The 19,653-nt window shown below is 52.1% G+C and overlaps 1 protein-coding gene across 1 annotated transcript in view; it reads right to left on the reverse strand.

Moving 5' to 3' along the window:
• LOC144817668 (uncharacterized) overlaps positions 1-14,872 on the reverse strand; it is a 230,244-nt gene extending 215,372 nt beyond the window's left edge. Inside the window, exon 1 of the mRNA XM_078674398.1 lies at positions 14,839-14,872. The gene's annotated coding sequence lies outside the window, so the exon portion shown is untranslated. The remainder of the gene's footprint in view (positions 1-14,838) is intronic.
• Between the last annotated feature and the right edge of the window lie 4,781 nt (positions 14,873-19,653).

The raw sequence follows: 19,653 nt of genomic DNA on the forward strand, positions 1-19,653 counted from the left end.
AAGCGGGTTATTAGAAAATAAAATAAAATGAAAGCTGTCTACAGCAGCCTGGGTCTGCAGCACCACCACATTATTCTGTGGAGCTGAGTCTTGCCAGAGGTTTCCTGGGCTCTCTTCCATCCCATGTCTCCTGACTCGAGCATGCTTGCCAAGGTATGGTCACAGAACACCACTGCCTTCTGTATAGTGGAGTGCCCCCCTGGTGCAGTCTCCATGTGAAAGCCTGATATTTATTTTAATGTTCTTCAACACTTAGGAACCGATTCCAAACTGGGTCGGAAAGCTCTCCGACCGAGCCAGATCTGGAGTGTTCTCCGATGAGCTGGAGTCCTGCAGTCCGACCGAGCGAGTACAATGCGGCCGAATGCTGTCGGACTCGGTTCGGTCAGACTCCGATAGAAGTAAATGGGAGCCAGGGACTACATGGTTATGTCGCGGACAAGTGTGCCCCCTACAGTGGGTATCCGTCGGTGCCATCCGCACCGTATATGCCTGTGTTGGGGAGACTCATGGGTCTCCCCTGTTTCTGAGTTATAAGGCTGAGGGCAACTGGGGTCCGATGCGGACCCCAGAAGTCCAACTCCGGGAGCTATTGTGAACCCGATGCTCCGACTGGATCCGGCTGTCCAAATCGAACATCGTACTAGCTCGGTCGTGAATTGTCTCCATTGCATGCCACGGTTTGCTTGTGATCTCGTGGTACAGAGCGGTGTGGACCGGGAAACGATTCAGATGGAGATTTTGCGCTTGTTCGCATCGTACTTCGACGTCCGGACCCATGTGCGACTCGGACGGAAATTCAGCCTCCGAATCGGATCCGCTAATGCCGAGCCTGATTCGGTGCCCTTCCGACCGAGATTGGAATCGGCCCCTTAGAAACAGATTTATTAAGAATTATCACAACGCTGTGCAGCAAGGCAAGGTGCTGCAGAGTGTTGTGTGAATGGGAGAGAAATGAAGAGCAATATGTCTACTAAGATATGCTGCTATTCATCCCTCTCTGTGCAATGGCACACTTGAGGCTTCCTAGCACCAACGCATGCACCCTTGCACTATGGCGCAAGATTGCCTGTGTTACTGACAGGACAGGTTTGTGCAAGTAAGGACGCCTTCCCGAACCAAATCAATCCTATGAGGCATTTTCCTCTTTCTATGTTCGATGCAGAATGCGAAGAGGAAGTAACGGGGAGAAATAAAGATATCCTCCAGGTTAAGCCTCTGTCGGGCAGCGCACTTCAGGTTTACACAATCTGTGTTTCATCGATGTACGTAAGCATGGGTGCACCTATGCCTCACTCATGCAATGTCTACATGGCACAGAGTAACACAATGCTGAGTTGCAATACTTTGTATATACTATGCCATGCAAACCAGGTTTGTGTGGCTTAGTAAAAGCCAAAAATGATTTTGTGTCAAGGCTGAGTCTCAATCCTCATGCAACCTGTCGCAAAATCATACAAAACTCCCCCTAGTACCCAGGGTTAGTTGATCCCCCTTGAGGAAGCTGAAAGAATAGTAAAATGTAGCAATATTTAGTTTTTGGGTGAAAACATTGGAAAAATATAAAGCACAAGAAAGTATGACATTTGCTCTGTTAATGTCATCAATTAAAATGGTAGCTGTGCTGCAACCATCTCTTCTTCTCATCTAACAGTCTTGAAAAAAAAGAAATTACCACAGATTTTTTAATTTTCAAATGGTAATCGATTTTTCCTATTTGTTGCTGCAGTTGTAAGGGAGCTGTAGTAGAGAAAACATGTGTGAAACTCAGAAGGCTGTACATTTCTGAAAAGCGACACAATTCAGAATTCTGCAAAGGGTAATTTTATAAACTGTGTGTGGCTTTCTCAAAGAAAGTAATCATTGAAATAAAAAATCAACAGGAAAAAATGAAAATAGATGTAAATGCCTTTTTCTGGAAGGTTCTTGCAGCATTAGCCAATGTAGTCTAACCGGACAAAATGTAGTACTCCCTGGGATATAGAGAGCATGTTGGTTATAAAAAAATCACTCTTGATGTATCAACTGAGCTGCAGCTGAATATGAAAATCTAATGAATGAAATATGGGTATGTAGAAATGCAATGCAGTTTTTAAATGTCCCCAAGGATCAATGTTTAGGAAAAGTGGCTTTTTGTATGACCCTCGGGGCCTGATTCTGAGATTGGCGGACGGGTTACTCCATCACAAATGAGACGGATATCGCATCTGTCATATTACAAGTTAATGTAATTTGACATGTAATGTAATTTGGAATTACCCATAATACTGTGCGATTCAGAGGTCAGTTTGAAAGCTGCGTTTTTGCTTTCACACTGACATATTTTGAAGCCCCAAAGAATTAAAACTTTATAGAGCAATAAGAAATGTTAAGTAATGTTGTAGTGGAAGTGGGAGTTAGAGCACCCTCTGCAGGGCTTCTCGGCAGAATAGTGCAAGAGAGATTCAGAGCCTTATCTTCAGGGTTTCTTGAAAAAATAGTGCAAGACTGATTTAGAGCACCCTCTATTTGGTTTCTTGTAAGGACAGTGCAGGAGAGATTTATAGGATCATCTGCAGGGTTTCAGAGAAGAATAGTGCAAGAGATATTGGGCCTCATTTATGAGGCCTTGCGTCAGTTTTGCGCTTCCGATGCGTCACTTTTTTGTGACGCATCGGCAGCGTAAAACATGCCTCCTGTTGCGCACTGTTTACAAAGTGACGCATCTAAGCAGATGCATCAGTTTGTAAACCCCTGCGCCACATTATACCTGCGTCAGCTATAATGTATGCAGGGGGGCGTTCTCCCGCAAAAAACCTTGTAGAAGTGACGCAGTGAAATCTATGAGATTTCACTGCATCACTTCTAGGATGCCGTTGCGTCAAAATTTTGCACCTGCGTAAGACTGACGCAGGCCCTTTCACATGGGGCTTGCCCCATGTGAAAAGACGCATTGGTGGAGTTGCGTCACTTTTGTGACACACTCCAGCAATGTGTCACTTTTGCACTTACAGATACGTAAAAAATACTGACGTATCTGTAACTCCTTGCGACATGATGCGGCATACAGTAAATATGACGGAACAGGTATGTCGCAAGGAGGGCTCAGTGAGAAGTGACGCATCGCTGCTTTCACGCAGCGATGCGACATTTCTCATAAATTAGGCCCATTCAGTGCACCCTCTGCAGGATTTCTTGAGAGAGCGATTTAGAGCACCGTCTGCACGTCTTTTGGAAAGAATGGTGGTTGAAAGATTCAGTGCCAGCTGTGCCTTCAGCGCGGATGAGGCAGGGTGATTATATATGTAGCACTTTAATGGACGATGCACAAGAAACTGCCTTGTGGAAGCTGTGCCTGTCAGCGTGGATGAAGCTGGCAGGCAAATAAAGGAGGAATGATGGAAGGGCAGCCTTTAAAGTATCCCACACGCAGCGGCAGCGATCAGACTCTGCTCAGAGCCGGACTTTCATTCCTTCAGACAGCAAAGGAGATGAAGCAGAGCGGTCCCAACACAGCTGAAGGGGAATGATTCTGCGGAAAGATTGAATCCATTCGGCACAGAAGGACACAGCAGACGAGAACACGTTGAACCAGCTGCGCCAGCCAGCATGGGTGAGGCTGGCAGGGGAGATATTGAAATGTAGAGTACAGCAGACGGCCATAAATGCTGAATAGTCACCACGCTTGACTAGACTCACAACTGAAAGGGCTGAGCGCCCGCACAGCGTCCGGGTTCACACACTGCTGGGAAGATAAGGACATGTGTGACTTCCATCAATCCAGCAAGGCTGAGGCCAGAGATGTGTAAACGGGCTTCCCACCAGCAGTGGAGATTAGAAACAGCAGCAGGGCTGACAGCAGCAGGGCTGACAGCAGCAGGCCTGACAGCCGAAGGGCTGACAGCAGCAGGCCTGAGGCAGCAGAAGGGCTGACAGCAGCAGGCCTGAGGCAGCAGAAGGGCTGACAGCAGCAGGGCTGACAGCAGGAGGGCTGAGGCAGCAGCAGGCCTGAGGCAGCAGAAGGGCTGACAGCAGCAGGGCTGACAGCAGCAGGGCTGAGGCAGCAGCAGGCCTGAGGCAGCAGAAGGGCTGACAGCAGCAGGGCTGACAGCAGGAGGGCTGACAGCAGAAGGGCTGAGGCAGCAGAAGGGCTGATAGCAGACGGGCTGACAGCAGAAAGGCTGACAGCAGAAGGACTGACAGCAGAAGGGCTGACAGCAGAAGGGCTGACAGCAGAAGGGCTGACAGTAGAAGGGATGACATCAGAAGGGCTGAGGCAGCAGAAGGGCTGACAGCAGCAGGGCTGAAGCAGCAGAAGGGCTGACAGCCGAAGGGCTGACAGCAGCAGGGCTGACAGCAGAAGGGCTGACAGCAGAAGGGCTGGGGCAGCAGAAGGGCTGACAGCAGAAGGGCTGACAGCAGAAGGGCTGAGGCAGCAGAAGGGCTGACAGCAGAAGGGCTGACAGCATCAGGGCTGACAGCAGCAGGGCTGACAGCAGAAGGGCTGACAGCAGAAGGGCTGGGGCAGCAGAAGGGCTGACAGCAGAAGGGATGACATCAGAAGGGCTGAGGCAGCAGAAGGGCTGACAGCAGCAGGGCTGAAGCAGCAGAAGGGCTGACAGCCGAAGGGCTGACAGCAGCAGGGCTGAGGCAGCAGAAGGGCTGACAGCAGAGGGCTGAGGCAGCAGAAGGGCTGACAGCAGCAGGGCTGAGGCAGCAGCAGGCCTGAGGCAGCAGAAGGGCTGACAGCAGCAGGGCTGACAGCAGGAGGGCTGACAGCAGAAGGGCTGAGGCAGCAGAAGGGCTGATAGCAGACGGGCTGACAGCAGAAAGGCTGACAGCAGAAGGACTGACAGCAGAAGGGCTGACAGCAGAAGGGCTGACAGCAGAAGGGCTGACAGTAGAAGGGATGACATCAGAAGGGCTGAGGCAGCAGAAGGGCTGACAGCAGCAGGGCTGAAGCAGCAGAAGGGCTGACAGCCGAAGGGCTGACAGCAGCAGGGCTGACAGCAGAAGGGCTGACAGCAGAAGGGCTGGGGCAGCAGAAGGGCTGACAGCAGAAGGGCTGACAGCAGAAGGGCTGAGGCAGCAGAAGGGCTGACAGCAGAAGGGCTGACAGCATCAGGGCTGACAGCAGCAGGGCTGACAGCAGAAGGGCTGACAGCAGAAGGGCTGGGGCAGCAGAAGGGCTGACAGCAGAAGGGATGACATCAGAAGGGCTGAGGCAGCAGAAGGGCTGACAGCAGCAGGGCTGAAGCAGCAGAAGGGCTGACAGCCGAAGGGCTGACAGCAGCAGGGCTGAGGCAGCAGAAGGGCTGACAGCAGAGGGCTGAGGCAGCAGAAGGGCTGACAGCAGAAGGGCTGAAAGCAGCAGGGCTGACAGCAGAAGGGCTGACAGCAGAAGGGCTGAGGCAGCAGAAGGGCTGACAGCAGAAGGGCTGAGGCAGCAGAAGGGCTGACAGCAGCAGGGCTGACAGCAGAATGGCTGACAGCAGAAGGGCTGAGGCAGCAGAAAGGCTGACAGCAGAAGGGCTGAGGCAGCAGAAGGGCTGAACGCAGGCAGCGCAGACAGGAGAAGGGCTGACAGCAGAAGGGCTGAGGCAGCAGAAGGGCTGAGGCAGCAGAAGGGCTTTCAGCAGAAGGGCTGATAGCAGAAGGGCTGACAGCAGAATGGCTGACAGCAGAAGGGTTGACAGCAGAAGGGCTGACAGCAGAAGTGCTGAGTCAGCAGAAGGGCTGACAGCAGAATGGCTGACAGCAGAATGGCTGACAGCAGAAGGGCTGAGGCAGCAGAAGGGCTGAGGCAGCAGAAGGGCTGACAGCAGAAGGGCTGACAGCAGAAGGGCTGACAGCAGAAGGGCTGAGGCAGCAGTAGGGCTGACAGCAGAAGGGCTGACAGCAGAAGGGTTGACAGTAGAAGGGCTGACAGCAGAAGGGCTGACAGCAGAAAGGCTGAGGCAGCAGAAGGGCTGAGGCAGAAGAAGGGCTGACAGCAGAAGGGCTGACAGCAGAAGGGCTGACAGCAGAAGGGCTGACAGCAGCAGGGCGGACAGCAAAAGGGCTGACAGCAGAAGGGCTGAGGCAGCAGAAGGGTTGACAGCAGCAGGGCTGACAGCAGAAGGGCTGACAGCAGAAGGGCTGAGGCAGCAGAAGGGCTGAGGCAGAAGAAGGGCTGACAGCAGAAGGGCTGACAGCAGAAGGGCTGACAGCAGAAGGGCTGACAGCAGCAGGGCGGACAGCAAAAGGGCTGACAGCAGAAGGGCTGAGGCAGCAGAAGGGCTGACAGCAGAAGGGCGGAGGCAGCAGAAGGGCTGACAGCAGAAGGGCTGACAGCAGAAGGGCTGAGGCAGCAGAAGGGCTGACAGCAGAAGGGCTGAGGCAGCAGAAGGGCTGACAGCAGCAGGGCTGACAGCAGCAGGGCTGACAGCAGAAGGGCTGACAGCAGAAGGGTTGACAGCAGAAGGGCTGAGGCAGCAGAAGGGCTGAGGCAGCAGAAGGGCTGACAGCAGAAGGGCTGACAGCAGAAGGGCTGACAGCAGCAAGGCTGACAGCAGAAGGGCTGACAGCAGAAGGGCTGGGGCAGCAGAAGGGCTGATAGCAGAAGGGCTGACAGCAGAAGGTCTGACAGCAGAAGAGCTGACAGCAGAAGGGCTGACAGCAGAATGGCTAACAGCAGAAGGGCTGAGGCAGCAGAAGGGCTGATAGCAGAAGGGCTGACAGCAGAAGGGCTGACAGCAGAAGGGCTGATAGCAGAAGGGCTGACAGCAGAAGGGCTGAGGCAGCAGAAGGGCTGGCAGCAGAAAGGCTGACAGCAGAAGGGCTGAGGCAGCAGAAGGGCTGACAGCAGAAGGGCTGACAGCAGCAGTGCTGACAGCAGAAGCGCTGAGGCTGCAGAAGGGCTGACAGCAGAAGGGCTGACAGCAGAAGGGCTGACAGCAGAAGGGCTGACAGCAGAAGGACTGAGACAGCAGAAGGGCTGACAGCAGAAGGGCTGACAGCAGAAGGGCTGACAGCAGCAGGGCTGACAGCAGCAGGGCTGAGGCAGCAGAAGGGCTGACAGCAGAAGGGCTGACAGCAGAAAGGCTGGAAGCAGAAGGGCTGACAGCAGAAGGGCTGAGGCAGCAGGAGGGCTGACAGCTGCAGGGCTGACACCAGAAAGGCTGACATCAGAAGGGCTGAGGCAGCAGAAGGGCTGAAGCAGCAGAATTGCTGAGGCAGCAGAAGGGCTGATAGCAGAAGGGCTGACAGCAGAAGGGCTGACAGAAGAAGGGCTGACAGCAGAAGGGCTGACAGAAGAAGGGCTGACAGCAGAAGGGCTGACAGCAGCAGGGCTGACAGCAGAAGGGCTGGGGCAGCAGAAGGGCTGACAGCAGAAGGGCTGACAGCAGAAGGGCTGAGGCAGCAGAAGGGCTGATAGCAGAAGGGCTGACAGCAGAAGGGCTGGCAGCAGAAGGGCTGACAGCAGAAGGGCTGTTAGCAGAAGGGCTGACAGCAGACGGGGTGACAGCAGAAGGGCTGACAGCAGAAGGGCTGACAGCAGCAGGGCTGACAGCAGAAGGACTGAGGCAGCAGAAGGGCTGACAGCAGAAGGGCTGACAGCATCAGGGCTGACAGCAGAAGGGCTGAGGCAGCAGAAGGACTGACAGCAGAAGGGCTGACAGCAGAAGGGCTGGCAGCAGAAGGGCTGACAGCAGAAGGGCTGAGGCAGCAGAAGGGATGACAGCAGCAGGGCTGACAGCAGAAGGGCTGACAGCAGAAGGGCTGAGGCAGCAGAAGGGCTGATAGCAGAAGGGCTGACAGCAGAAGGGCTGGCAGCAGAAGGGCTGACAGCAGAAGGGCTGACAGCAGAAGGGCTGACAGCAGAAGGGCTGACAGCAGCAGGGCTGACAGCAGAAGGGCTGACAGCATAAGGGCTGACAGCAGAAGGGCTGACAGCAGAAGGGCTGACAGCAGAAGGGCTGACAGCAGCAGGGCTGACAGCAGAAGGGCTGACAGCAGAAGGGCTGACAGCAGCAGGGCTGACAGCAGAAGGGCTGAGGCAGCAGAAGGGCTGACAGCAGAAGGGCTGACAGCAGAAGGGCTGACAGCAGAAGGGCTGACAGAAGAAGGGCTGGCAGCAGAAGGGCTGACAGCAGAAGGGCTGAGGCAGCAGAAGGGCTGACAGCAGCAGGGTTGACAGCAGAAGGGCTGACAGCAGAAGGGCTAAGGCAGCAGAATGACTGATAGTTGAAGGGCTGACAGCAGAAGGGCTGACAGCAGAAGGGCTGACAGCAGAAGGGCTGAGGCAGCAAAAGGGCTGACAGCAGAAGGGCTGACAGCAGAAGGGCTGACAGCAGAAGGGCTGGCAGCAGAAGGGCTGACAGCAGAAGGGCTGACAGCAGAAGGGCTGACAGCAGAAGGGCAGACAGCAGCAGGGCTGAAAGCAGCAGGGCTGAAAGCAGCAGGGCTGACAGCAGCAGGGCTGACAGCAGAAGGGCTGACAGCAGCAGGGCTGACAGCAGCAGGGCTGGCAGCAGAAGGGCTGAGGCAGCAGAAGGGCTGACAGCAGAAGGGCTGACAGCAGAAGGACTGACAGCAGCAGGGCTGACAGCAGCAGGGCTGACAGCAGCAGGGCTGACAGCAGAAGTGAGGGCAGGCTTTGCCACCAGCTGAGGGAGTCTTCTTGATGAACTCTGCACGCAGTTGAGGAAACCTGTAGCGCGCATGACACACTGAGGGAAGCTGGAAAAGCCGGTGCAGAAATGATGACTATGAAATGTATATGAAATGTGAATAAATGTAAGGGTAAGTGGCCCGGCGATGGAGGAGCTTCCCATTTGTCTCTCCCCATCCATTCACTCGGGCTACCAAAGATATCCATGGCAGCTTGGCAGCCTCCAAGGAGCTCTGCCTGACCTCGCCTCCTATCCTGAGCCTCGGTCCTGTCCTCCGGGGGCAGAGTCTCGAGTTGGCCGGCCTGGGTCTCCAGATGTGTGAGCTGGGAATCCAGGGGTTTATCAGCCAAGCCCTCAACAAAGATGGTCTGCCTGTGTCCTCCCCCACTCAACTGGGGCTTCAATGAAATGTTTTATGCAAGGCCACACATTTCTTTGACCTCCTTAAATCTCTGATCTCAGCAAGGTGACTTGCTACTCTGTGCTGTGTGATAGCGAAAGGGCAGGAATCTGTGGTACTTAACAATATACGCGCATTCCTCTTGTTTCCCAGAGCCTACACACAGTGTGCTGAATAGTACCAATGTGTGCACCATGGTGCAAGGGTGCCTGAGTTGCAAGCAAGTTTCTCCTGAGAAATGCTCTTCTTACTATGTGTGCTGCAGAATTCAGAACACATAGAAAGAGGAAGGAATAGTTAAAAATAAAGGTATTTCTCCTCGGAGCGCCGAACCTGGGGAGGTGTAGCATTTTATCACATTCCCAGGTCTACTTGTATTGGTAAATCTGGGATTGCAACAAAGTCTATTGATGGATGCTTTCGAACACCAATATTCGACCCATGGAACACCTCCCTGGGGGAGACTAGCACAACACAGTGATTCGCTCTGCTTTGCATTATCCTAGATTTGCCAAGCCGCGCACGGCGATGCACGGCGGCCTTGCAAGCCCTGATAAATCAGAGTTAAGTGTTGCATTGCTCTTGCTACCCATTGAGTGGCACAAGGGTGACCCAACGCTTCGATAAATACGCCCCTTAATGTAATTCTGATGTTTTAATGGGAATAGCAGTATTTATAAAGTGCCTCCTGCTCCGTTCTATGCTGTTGAAGCACATTTTCTGATGGGTATCAAGCAGTACCATGCTGCATGCTTTGATTGTATAGATGCTGTGCTTCATTTGTAAAACAATAAGACCCTCATTATTATGTTGGTCGGACCGCAGACAACGGATTGTTGGTTGTGGTCATCGATTGCGGTCCAACCGCCCTCTGGTGCTGCGGTCCGACTGCCACACTAAGATGCGCAGCGGTTGGAGGCAGCATGCGGATGGACTGACTGATGATTCCCGACCGGTTCAAGGGGCTCGTCCGACCATCAGTCGGAAACTAATCTCCTACAATGGGGTGGTGCCTGCTCACGCACTGCTGTAGGGATTACGATGGACCTTTGAAGCAGCCTTTCAATGTGGTCTAACATGGAAAGGCTGTCTGAAACAGACTTTTCCGGCCTCTAGCAGGGTCCCCGTCCCTCTGTGCCCACCCAAACATCCATGCACCTTGTGCAAAGGACCATGTGGTGCATGGCACAAGGTGTGAGGATGTTTGTCTTCGTGCCCTTTTCTTATTGTGGCTCGTGCTGCGGCCCTTTCAGGACAGGCAGCACCCGACGCAAAAAAAAGGGCACATTTCCGACCGCCATACTGGCGGTCACATCTTAATGTGGCAGATGGGACCGTGGACTCCTTGTTGGACGGTTCCATTACTGCAACAATGCCGGTCAGGCATTTTAATTAGGGCCTAAAAGTGTAGGAGGGAAATGTGTGCCCAGAAGCCTGCAGTCACTGCCATCAAAGGTTGGGCTGTGGAATACTAAGACAGTGTGGAGTCAATTCCATCTCTCACCTCTCTGATTCGTCACATGACAGGCCCTGCCTGCCTATTTCACCATATGATGTTCTTTTTTATGCCCCCTTTCCTTGTCACTGGTTTTCCATCTTTGTCTTCTTCCTGTCCCTCTTCTATGTTTTTCTCTCTTGCTCTGTGTCAGACTATGATAACAAAAATTAAGTGACCGGATCTAAAGTGAGTGTGGGTTATTGGGGGCATTAGGCGAGGCTGCGTCTGTCCCATTTCTATTCTCTTTGTACGTAAATGAGGTGGGCAGCATGTAAGAAGAGGTGGATGCTGACGTGCACAAAATAGGCTCTCACGCAACACCTATGCTCCTATGTGCAGATGACGCGGTATTACTATCTGGAACCCTTAATCTATAAGTGAAACTGAGGCTCTCTTCAGAGTTGCAAAGAGAATGGGTCATAAATCATCATACACAAAATGTTGCAGCTGTTTAAGTGTAAATGCATCCTATCCACCACCCTATTGACCACCCTATGGGGCTACCCTGTGCAGCGACCCTATGGGCCACCCTATGAATCAGGGCAGAGATTACAGTCTCAGAACTTCAGGAAAAACACTTTCCTTCATAGCCTTTTGACTGTCCCCTGCTCCGTGCCAGCGTCAGCCCCCCATAGAGCATGAAATGCATCACATTTGGAAGACACAATTCAGCTCAGTGCACATTTTCACTGGTGTAACAGATGGGGCAAGACTGGAACAACATTTACAAGAGAAGGGCCCGATACACAAAAGTAATCTGAGATTAAATCGTAACTTTACTACTCCTAAATGCCCTTCGTGAATACCGAAAGTCGTAAAGTTAGGATTTTGTCTCAGATTACTTTGGGAATTGGGCCCAAAGTTATTGGAGACTGCCGTATGCTCGAGCACCAGGACAAGAGTCCCTTGCTGGTATTTCTGAACAAACTACTCAAAGAGACATAGATGAAAAAACCTCCCTCAAGAGTCCAGCCAGTCCCTTACAGTTCAGCAAAAAGAGCTGAAAATAAACATTATCAGGAAAAGGGAGAGAGAGAAGGATGACAGAGCCAGACCTGGCTGTATCAAGGTGTCTGCAGGGCCCTTACACCAGGGCGAACTGGGCTCTTTAATTAGGGTAACAAAGGTCCAGGAGAGATGGGAACCCACACAATGAAAGCTGGGCATCCCCCATCATTCAGAAAGGAGGCATGGACAAAGCATGCACCTGCATGCCCATGTGATGGGAAAGCCACTCAATCAAATGCACATTTTATTCTGTTCTGTAGGTTTTAAGTTGTTGTTAGAAAGCTTTGTCCCCTCTTTTTATCTTAGAAATTGGCATTTTATAAAGATGACCTGAAGGTTTTGTGTGAATGTGAGTCTGATGTTCTCTGCAGTGCTGTCTCTGATCTCTAGGAGGAAGTGACCTCACCCCCTCAATGGCATGACTCACCAGAACAATAAACAGGGCTGAGGGTGAGATCTGCTGCAGACGCACAGTGGTTGGTGCTGGTTGTAGTATTTTGTAGGAGATATTAGGTGGCACTTGTTTGCACCTTTATGCCGATTTGTACCACAGGGTACTCTGTACGCATCTTTGTAAATCGTAAATCGCTGTGTTGCATTACTCTGCCCCTGGGGGGCGCCCCACATGCAATCACCTATGGATTCTGGCACATTCCTGGATCTACCATTACTGGTGGAGCTGGGAATCTGACATAATGCTAAGCATCCCCAGCTGAGGCATAGTGAGGAGAAATGTATTTATTTCTCCTCATTGTCTCCTACGTCTCTGTCTCCTGCATTCTGCAGCAGACATAGAAAGAGGAATATGCTTCAGGGGAGGGTTTTTTGCAGGCGGGTGTCCCTTCCGGCGCAAAAACAATACTGCTTACAAAGCAGGGACACTCGCACCATGGTGCAAGGGAGCCTGTGTGGTGCGAGGCAGCACATTGTGTCCCGGAGCAGGGGAAAAGACAGGACTGCACCGCCTAATGTTTAATATGGTGACATCTGTTCTTTCCCTATCGCGCAGTCGAGCGCAGCAACTTGACTGGCTGCCCTGCACGATTCTTTCATTAACATGCTCCTGACTGTCCTTCTCCCAGATTGTTCTACCAGCCCCTCTCAGGTTTGGGGTCACAGGCACCTTCGATGCTCATGACGAGCTCAGCTCGTCATGAGGTATACCTCTAGGGTGCTCATGACGAGTTGAGCTCGTCATGAGGTATACCTCTAGGGTGCTCATGGCGAGCTGAGCTCGTCATGAGGTATACCTCTAGGGTGCTCTTGACGAGCTGAGCTCGGCATGAGGTATACCTCTAGGGTGCTCATGGCGAGCTGAGCTCGTCATGAGGTATACCTCTAGGGTGCTCATGGCGAGCTGAGCTCGTCATGAGGTATACCTCTAGGGTGCTCATGGCGAGCTGAGCTCGTCATGAGGTATACCTCTAGGGTGCTCTTGACGAGCTGAGCTCGTCATGAGGTATACCTCTAGGGTGCTCATGACGAGCTGAGCTCGTCATGAGGTATACCTCTAGGGTGCTCATGGCGAGCTGAGCTCGTCATGAGGTATACCTCTAGGGTGCTCTCGTCATGAGGTATACCTCTAGGGTGCTCATGACGAGTTGAGCTCGGCATGAGGTATACCTCTAGGGTGCTCATGACAAGCTGAGCTCGGTATGAGGTATACCTCTAGGGTGCTCATGACGAGCTGAGCTCGGTATGAGGTATACCTCTAGGGTGCTCATGACGAGCTGAGCTCGGTATGAGGTATACCTCTAGGGTGCTCATGACGAGCTGAGCTCGTCATGAGGTATACCTCGAGGGTGCTCATGTCGAGCTCACTCGTCATGAGGTATACCTCTAGGGTGCTCCTTGTCATGAGGTATACCTCGAGGGTGCTCATGACGAGCTGAGCTCGTCATGAGGTATACCTCGAGGGTGCTCATGACGAGCTGAGCTCGTCATGAGGTATACCTCTAGGGTGCTCCTCGTCATGAGGTATACCTCGAGGGTGCTCATGACGAGCTGAGCTCGTCATGAGGTATACCTCTAGGGTGCTCATGACGAGTTGAGCTCGGCATGAGGTATACCTCGAGGGTGCTCATGACGAGCTGAGCTCGTCATGAGGTATACCTCTAGGGTGCTCATGACGAGCTGAGCTCGTCATGAGGTATACCTCTAGGGTGCTCATGACGAGCTGAGCTCATCGTGAGGTATACCTCTAGGGTGCTAATGACGAGCGGAGCTCGTCATGAGGTATATTTCTAGGGTGCTCATGACGAGCTGAGCTCGTCATGAGGTATATTTCTAGGGTGCTCATGACGAGCTGAGCTCGTCATGAGGTATACCTCTAGGGTGCTCATGACGAGCTGAGCTCGTCATGGGGTATACCTCTAGGGTGCTCATGACGAGCTCAGCTCGTCATGAGGTATACCTCTAGGGTGCTCATGACGAGCTGAGCTCGTCATGGGGTATACCTCGAGGGTGCTCATGACGAGCTGAGCTCGTCGTGAGGTATACCTCGAGGGTGCTCATGACGAGCGGAGCTCGTCATGAGGTATACCTCTAGGGTGCTCATGACGAGCTGAGCTCGTCATGAGGTATATTTCTAGGGTGCTCATGACGAGCTGAGCTCGTCGTGAGGTATACCTCGAGGGTGCTCATGACGAGCTGAGCTCGTCATGAGGTATACCTCTAGGGTGCTCATGACGAGCTGAGCTCGTCATGGGGTATACCTCTAGGGTGCTCATGACGAGCTCAGCTCGTCATGAGGTATACCTCTAGGGTGCTCATGACGAGCTGAGCTCGTCATGGCCACACCCATTAACATTATGGCCCAGCACAGCAGAGGGGTATGTCAAGCAGCCAAGGTGTTATTGCAGCTTTCTCAAACCTCATGAGGCCTGTGCAGAGAAGCAGACGGGTCAGAAGGAGAGGAGGTCGGTGGGAGAGAGGAGATCTCTGCTCGGGGTCTGTATTACAGCCCTCCCCTAAGCATGCATGAGGAAGGCATGTCAGAGCTGAACTCACAGGCGTGGGTGATGGCACCTGCATTAAAGAGCTAAGCGATGCCAGCCGTGGTCTTGAGAGGTTGTTTCTGAAAGGACAAACATGGAGAAATGCATAACTTTGTGTCACCTATAACAATGTGTGCATGGTGTCTTGGATTCAAACAGCAGGATGTTTTTTTAAAATATTGAACATATTCATGGAACAGTTATTAGTAAAACACAATATGCATTTCCTGTTGGGCTAACCCTATATACACAGACACCATCACAATCTATGGGTGCTCATAAGGCTCATCTCTCGGTACTTACTGTGTGTGTTTCTTTCTGGAGCTGCTCCTTCTGCCCGGGGGCTCCTGTGGGTGAGAAAGAGACACGTGATCCACAGAAGACAGAGAGAGGGTAATCCAGAGTCAGAGGGAGTCCAGATGTGCTCTAACACCAGTGCCAGGCAGAGGGGTGCCCCGGTGCCAGACACAGACAGACAGGCACTACTTGGCAGGTATTCTAAAGTCAGAGGCAGGGAGAGAGGTGTCTTCCCTTCGTGAGAGGCACAGAGAGGTTCTGTCCTCAGCGAGAGGCAGAAACATGCTCTGTCCTCAGAGAGAGGTAGAGAAGAGATCTGTCCTCAGAGAGAGGTAGAGAAGAGATCTGTCCTCAGAGAGAGGTAGAGTAGAGATCTGTCCTCAGAGAGAGGGTCTATCCTCAGAGAGAGGTAGAGTAGAGATCTGTCCTCAGAGAGAGGGTCTATCCTCAGAGAGAGGTAGAGTAGAGATCTGTCCTCAGAGAGAGGGTCTATCCTCAGAGAGAGGTAGTGAAGAGATCTGTCCTCAGAGAGAGGGTCTATCCTCAGAGAGAGGTAGTGAAGAGATCTGTCCTCAGAGAGAGGGTCTATCCTCAGAAAGAGGTAGAGTAGAGATCTGTCCTCAGAGAGAGGGTCTATCCTCAGAGAGAGGTAGAGTAGAGATCTGTCCTCAGAGAGAGGGTCTATCCTCAGAGAGAGGTAGTGAAGAGATCTGTCCTCAGAGAGAGGGTCTATCCTCAGAGAGAGGTAGAGTAGAGATCTGTCCTCAGAGAGAGGGTCTATCCTCAGAGAGAGGTAGAGTAGAGATCTGTCCTCAGAGAGAGGGTCTATCCTCAGAGAGAGGTAGAGTAGAGATCTGTCCTCAGAGAGAGGGTCTATCCTCAGAGAGAGGTAGTGAAGAGATCTGTCCTCAGAGAGAGGGTCTATCCTCAGAGAGAGGTAGTGAAGAGATCTGTCCTCAGAGAGAGGGTCTATCCTCAGAGAGAGGTAGTGAAGAGATCTGTCCTCAGAGAGAGGGTCTATCCTCAGAGAGAGGTAGTGAAGAGATCTGTCCTCAGAGAGAGGGTCTATCCTCAGAGAGAGGTAGTGAAGAGATCTGTCCTCAGAGAGAGGGTCTATCCTCAGAGAGAGGTAGAGTAGAGATCTGTCCTCAGAGAGAGGGTCTATCCTCAGAGAGAGGTAGAGTAGAGATCTGTCCTCAGAGAGAGGGTCTATCCTCAGAGAGAGGTAGTGAAGAGATCTGTCCTCAGAGAGAGGGTCTATCCTCAGAGAGAGGTAGTGAAGAGATCTGTCCTCAGAGAGAGGGTCTATCCTCAGAGAGAGGTAGTGAAGAGATCTGTCCTCAGAGAGAGGGTCTATCCTCAGAGAGAGGTAGAGTAGAGATCTGTCCTCAGAGAGAGGGTCTATCCTCAGAGAGAGGTAGAGTAGAGATCTGTCCTCAGAGAGAGGGTCTATCCTCAGAGAGAGGTAGTGAAGAGATCTGTCCTCAGAGAGAGGGTCTATCCTCAGAGAGAGGTAGTGAAGAGATCTGTCCTCAGAGAGAGGGTCTATCCTCAGAGAGAGGTAGAGTAGAGATCTGTCCTCAGAGAGAGGGTCTATCCTCAGAGAGAGGTAGAGTAGAGATCTGTCCTCAGAGAGAGGGTCTATCCTCAGAGAGAGGTAGTGAAGAGATCTGTCCTCAGAGAGAGGGTCTATCCTCAGAGAGAGGTAGTGAAGAGATCTGTCCTCAGAGAGAGGGTCTATCCTCAGAGAGAGGTAGTGAAGAGATCTGTCCTCAGAGAGAGGGTCTATCCTCAGAGAGAGGTAGTGAAGAGATCTGTCCTCAGAGAGAGGGTCTATCCTCAGAGAGAGGTAGAGTAGAGATCTGTCCTCAGAGAGAGGGTCTATCCTCAGAGAGAGGTAGTGAAGAGATCTGTCCTCAGAGAGAGGGTCTATCCTCAGAGAGAGGTAGTGAAGAGATCTGTCCTCAGAGAGAGGGTCTATCCTCAGAGAGAGGTAGAGTAGAGATCTGTCCTCAGAGAGAGGGTCTATCCTCAGAGAGAGGTAGAGTAGAGATCTGTCCTCAGAGAGAGGGTCTATCCTCAGAGAGAGGTAGTGAAGAGATCTGTCCTCAGAGAGAGGGTCTATCCTCAGAGAGAGGTAGTGAAGAGATCTGTCCTCAGAGAGAGGGTCTATCCTCAGAGAGAGGTAGAGTAGAGATCTGTCCTCAGAGAGAGGGTCTATCCTCAGAGAGAGGTAGAGTAGAGATCTGTCCTCAGAGAGAGGGTCTATCCTCAGAGAGAGGTAGAGTAGAGATCTGTCCTCAGAGAGAGGGTCTATCCTCAGAGAGCGGTAGAGAAGAGATCTGTCCTCAGAGAGAGGGTCTATCCTCAGAGAGAGGTAGAGTAGAGATCTGTCCTCAGAGAGAGGGTCTATCCTCAGAGAGAGGTAGAGTAGAGATCTGTCCTCAGAGAGAGGGTCTATCCTCAGAGAGAGGTAGTGAAGAGATCTGTCCTCAGAGAGAGGGTCTATCCTCAGAGAGAGGTAGTGAAGAGATCTGTCCTCAGAGAGAGGGTCTATCCTCAGAGAGAGGTAGTGAAGAGATCTGTCCTCAGAGAGAGGGTCTATCCTCAGAGAGAGGTAGAGTAGAGATCTGTCCTCAGAGAGAGGGTCTATCCTCAGAGAGAGGTAGAGTAGAGATCTGTCCTCAGAGAGAGGGTCTATCCTCAGAGAGAGGTAGAGTAGAGATCTGTCCTCAGAGAGAGGGTCTATCCTCAGAGAGAGGTAGAGTAGAGATCTGTCCTCAGAGAGAGGGTCTATCCTCAGAGAGAGGTAGTGAAGAGATCTGTCCTCAGAGAGAGGCAGAGAAGAGATCTGTCCTCAGAGAGAGGCAGAGACCTGTTCTGTCCTTAGAGAGAGGGTCTATCCTCAGAAAAAAAGCAGGAATATTCTTTAGATTCTGAGGCTGGTAGAAAAGTGTTCTAGAGTCAGAGACTAGTATGGGGTGTTCTAGAGTCAGAGGCCAGCCGGTATGCTGTGTTCTAGGATCTGAGGCTGGTAGAGAGATGCTCTAGTACCAGAGGAAGGTAGGGGTGTGTTCTAGACTCCGAGGCCAGTATGACGTGCTCTAGAGGTAGAGGCAGGTACAGAGTTGTTCTAGAGTCAGAGGCCAGTATGGGGTGTTCTAGAGTCAGAGGCCAGTACGGGGTGTTCTAGAGTCAGAGGCCAGTATGGGGTGTTCTAGAGTTAGAGGCTAGTATGAGATGTCCAGAGTTAGAGGCCAGTACGGGGTGTTCTAGAGTGAGAGACAGGTAGGGAAGTGCTCTAGAGTCAGAGGCCAGTATGAGGTGTTCTAGAGTCAGGGGCCTGTATGACGTGCACTGCAGTTAGTGGCAGGTTGGGAGGTGTTCTAGAGTCAGAGGCCAGTGTGGGGTGTTCTAGAGTCAGAGGCCAGTATGGGGTGTTCTAGAGTCAGAGGCCAGTATGGGGTGTTCTAGAGTTAGAGGCTAGTATGAGATGTCCAGAGTCAGAGGCCAGTACGGGGTGTTCTAGAGTCAGAGGCCAGTATGAGGTGTTCTAGAGTCAGGGGCCTGTATGACGTGCACTGCAGTTAGTGGCAGGTACAGAGTTGTTCTAGAGTCAGAGGCCAGTGTGGGGTGTTCTAGAGTCAGAGGCCAGTATGGGGTGTTCTAGAGTCAGAGGCCAGTATGGGGTGTTCTAGAGTTAGAGGCTAGTATGAGATGTCCAGAGTCAGAGGCCAGTACGGGGTGTTCTAGAGTCAGAGGCCAGTATGGGGTGTTCTAGAGTCAGAGGCCAGTATGGGGTTTCTAGAGTCAGAGGCCAGTATGGGGTGTCCTAGAGTCAGAGGCCAGTATGGGCTGTTCTAGAGTTAGAGGCTAGTATGAGATGTCCAGAGTCAGAGGCCAGTACGGGGTGTTCTAGAGTCAGAGGCCAGTACGGGGTGTTCTAGAGTGAGAGACAGGTAGGGAGGTGCTCTATAGTCAGAGCTCAGAATGAGGTGTTCTAGAGTCAGAGGCTGGAAGAGAGATGCTCTAGTATCAGAGGAAGGTAGGAGGTGTTCCTAGAGTCAGAGGCCAGTATGAGGTGTCTGGAGTCAGAGCCCCGTATGAGGAGTTCTGGAGTCAGATCTACTATCAGAGGCTGGTAGGGAGGTGGAATTCCTCAGTGAGAGACAGAAATGTGCTCTGTGATCAGAGAGAGGCAGAGAAATGTACTGTTCTCAGAAACAAAGAGCTGTTCTCAGGTGTCAGAAGCATCTAGATATGTGTTTCTATTTCAGACAAAGGCGATTTCTAGAATCAGAGGTGGTAAAGAGGTTTATAGAGTCAAGCAGCCAGAGAGATGTTCCTTCTTACCTCACAGAGGGGCATAAATGAGTCCTATCCTCTGAGAGATGCAGAGAGAGTTCTATCCACAGAGATATGCAGAGAAGTGTTTAATTCTCAGAGAGAGGGAGAGATTTGCTCTATCTCAGCGGTGGAGAAGTGGTCTATCCTCAGGGGCAGAGAGGTGGTCTATCCTCAGAGTGAGGCAGAGAGGTGGACTATGCCAAAAGGCAGAAAGGTGGTCTATCCTCAGAGGCAGAGAGGGAGACTATCATCAGAGATAGGGGTGGCCCATACTCAGAGAGAGAAAGAGAGGTGGTCTATCCTCAGAGTGAGGCAGAGAGGAAGTCTATCCAGAAAGGCAGAGATGTAGTCTATCCTCAGAGGCAGAGAGATGGTCTATCCTCAGAGGCAGAGAGGTGGTCTATCCTCAGAGTGAGGCCAAGAGGTGGTCTATCCACAGAGGCAGAGAGGTGGTCTATCCTCAGAGTGAGGCAG

Source organism: Lissotriton helveticus, chromosome 2_1, assembly GCF_964261635.1.
Source record: "Lissotriton helveticus chromosome 2_1, aLisHel1.1, whole genome shotgun sequence".
Classification (NCBI taxonomy): domain Eukaryota; kingdom Metazoa; phylum Chordata; class Amphibia; order Caudata; family Salamandridae; genus Lissotriton; species Lissotriton helveticus.